Source organism: Saccopteryx bilineata, chromosome 1 (genome assembly GCF_036850765.1).
Source record: "Saccopteryx bilineata isolate mSacBil1 chromosome 1, mSacBil1_pri_phased_curated, whole genome shotgun sequence".
NCBI classification, from domain to species: Eukaryota; Metazoa; Chordata; class Mammalia; order Chiroptera; family Emballonuridae; genus Saccopteryx; species Saccopteryx bilineata.
In genome coordinates, this window is record NC_089490.1 from 161,478,833 (window position 1) to 161,482,167 (window position 3,335).

Below are 3,335 nucleotides of genomic sequence, written 5' to 3' on the forward strand. Positions count from 1 at the left end.
AACCCCTGGTGTCCATTGTGTAAAAGACTCTGGTCCAGGAAGATCCATTGACAATCATGGAAGTATTACATGAGGTGCTCGGCACCCGATAGATCAGAGATTTCTAGCGATTAAAAGAAATGAAACACCACTTATCATCTTATCTCTGTCTTCTTTCTGGAAAGCATCATCTACCACCTGAAAATCTAACCCAGATAAGAAGGCTATTCTTCCCTGCTAAGAACAGGGTTCAGTGTCTGGTGGGCAGGCAAGCATCCCTGCTTGACTAAGCCTGAGTTTAGACACTGAAGACAGAATACCACCAGTGGGTTGAAGCAGGTAAAAGTAGCGGTGACGCCAGACACCAAGAAGGACTTCCAGCTGACACATTAGTTCTGTTGCTAGCATGAGGAGAACAGGACCTGCGGTTCTGTTTCTTCCTGAGATTGCCATGACAGAATCGACCGCCTGCAGCTTGCTCTGCACATGCTGATCTCTCTGCTGAAGGACACAGAGCCTCATGCTTTTGAGAACTGGGAAGATCTACACTGTTCAGACTGAGTCAAGGGAACAGGCGCTGTCTTTGAGGTCAGAGATCTGGCTTCAAACCCAACTCCGCTGCTGTGTGACCTGTGTGGTCTACTGCATGACCTTGCATATGCCCCTTCTGTCTCTGGGCCCCAGCTCTCTCTTGTGTCAAGTGGGTGAGTTCCTGGCAGGTGTCTAAGGTCCATCTTCCACACTGGAGGAGATAGATGAAGTCAGGTTTTGCTATTTCCATTTGTCAGGGGGTTCAAGGTTCAAGGAAGTGTGGAGTATTTACTCCAAGTCACTCAGCGAGGCAGTGAATGAACAAGGACTAGAACTCAGATCTCCAGTCACCGATTTCTGTGTTCTTTCCCCTGAGGCATGCGCCTCACGCAAACAGCCGCACAGATCCTGAAGTTGTTGGCTGTTGCAGACATATAGTTACAAGTGAACGAGGCACCGAGATCAGGGCAGAAAGGACATTACCTCCTACTGCCTCTTCCCAGGCCAGCTGTCACTTCTGCATTCTGCCTCATGCTCCTTGTTCGCGACGGAAGGACCATAGTGCAGCTCTCTCTGTCGTTATCATGTCCGTCTTTCCATGACCACAGACACTTCTAGGTCTTGCTACCTAAGGCGTGCCTGGGTCTCTGTGTTTCTAGGCAAAGTCAGACCACTCTGGAGGCCAGGTGGGCTTAGACAGAGAGAGGGATCTTGGAGAGGGCATGTCACCAGCCCTGGAGCCCTCTGAGAGAATTCCAGGAGACAGGAGACTGTTGGCCGGGAAGGGCCTCACTGGGAACACTACCCCAGACTCTCCCCATCTTATCTTGATGCTGTAAAGAGGGTAATTTATACCTGAGACTTTTGATAAGATTTCCAATACTTCTTTGGACAGAGAAAGGAGGTTCTAGGTTTTTCTTCAACTTCCATCTCTTCATTCATTCACTTATGTATTTATCCTTCAGAGAGAGAGATGGAAAGACAGACAGGGACAGACAGACAGTAAGGGAGAGAGATGAGAAGCATCAACCCATAGTTGCAGCACCTTAGTTGTTCATTGATTGCTTTCTCATGTGTGCCTTAACTGGGGGGCTCCAGCTGAGCCAGTGACCTCTTGGGCTCAAGCCAGCAACCCAGCACTCAAGCCAGTGATCTCGGGGTTTCAAACCTGGTCCTCAGCACCCCAGGCTGACACTCTATCCACTGCACCACTGCCTGCTCAGGCTCATAAATATTTTTTTTTAATATCCACATCTATTATGTGGCTGAAACTGCTATGGCCCAGAACTGTGAGAACTGCTATCTTAGCCTGTTTGTTTAGGCCTGACCAGGAACCCAAAACACCCATGCAGCTTGTGTGTGTGATGTTTGTATGTTTGTGTGCACACATTTATAAGCATGTATATGTATGTGAGTACATGTATTTTGGTGGGAGGCAGAAGGGGCAAATAGGTACTGCTCCAGATGAGGCCATATGCTAGGGACCCCCCCCCCATGTTGGAACAGAAGAGAATCAGGCACCCTAGTTAACCTAAGAACACCGCTGAGAGCACTGCTATGACATACAGAAGGCACTGGAAGTATCTGTTGAAATTAGGCTGGGACAATTCAGTACAAAGGGATTAATAGCTCCATCTTGTCTTGCCTTCCAAGTTGAGGGATGTTCGATTGTCCCTTCCACACCCACACCTAGCATCCCAGCCTTGCCTTGCCAGTGCCCAGAGAGACCTTCAAAACCCCCGAAGCTTTTGAACCCATCCATACCCTGAACTGTGGACAATGGACTACTGGCACTGTCCTCTCCACTGGATATATAGATGTCCTGGTTATAGAACTTGTTAAACATCTATTTCATGGGCAGCTAAATTGCATTTATGATGGACATGAGGATGGGGAAGTTCCAGGAACCATAGATGAGGAAGGAAGCCACACCAACAAGTGGATTCAAGGCTTCCTCAGAAACTGGAGTGGAGGCTTCAAGCTCTGTAATCATGGGAGTTAAAACTAAGCTTTCTATATTCGTGTAAGAACAGAGAATGGGCGGACCCATTGGGAAAGCCCCTCCTGCTTCCCCCTGAGGAAGCAGCACTGAGCAGCCTTCAGCAGCAACTCATGGAGAACCCCGGGTTTCCTGTGAGAGAGCAGGGTTCTCACCTGCGCCCCCACTCTTAGGCAAGGCCTGGATGCTGATACCAGGGGTGGAAACCCAAACTGAGAATATGCCCTAAAATTGGTCTGAGACAGGAGCATCCCTTAGAGACTAAGAATAAAGAGCCCTATACTTGAGATGACCATACTTCCTGGTTGACTCTTATTGTCCCTGTGTCCTGACCAGTTTGTCGTTGCTTACCAGAATCCAATTAAGAATTGCTTTAGCCTAATCAGGTGGTGACACAGTGGAGAGAGCATTGGCCAGGGACGCAGAGAACCCAGATTTAAAACCACAGCCTGACCTGTGGTGGCGCAGTGGATAAAGCGTCGACCTGGAAATGCTGAGGTCGCCGGTTCGAAACCCTGGGCTTGCCTGGTCAAGGCATATATGGGAGTTGATGCTTCCTGCTCCTCCCCCTTCTCTCTCTCTGTTTCTCTCTCTCTCTCCCTCTCTCTCTCCTTTCTAAAAAAATGAATAAATAAAATAAAAAAAATAAATAAATAAAAAATAAAACCCCAAGGTCGCCAGCTCGTGCGCTGGCTCACCAGCTTAAGCGTGGGGTTGCTGGCTTGAGCCCAAAGGTTACTGGCTTGAAGCCTAAGGTCACTGGCTTGAGCAAGGTGTCACTGACTCAACTGCAGCCCTGTGGTCAAGGCACATATGAAAAAGCAGT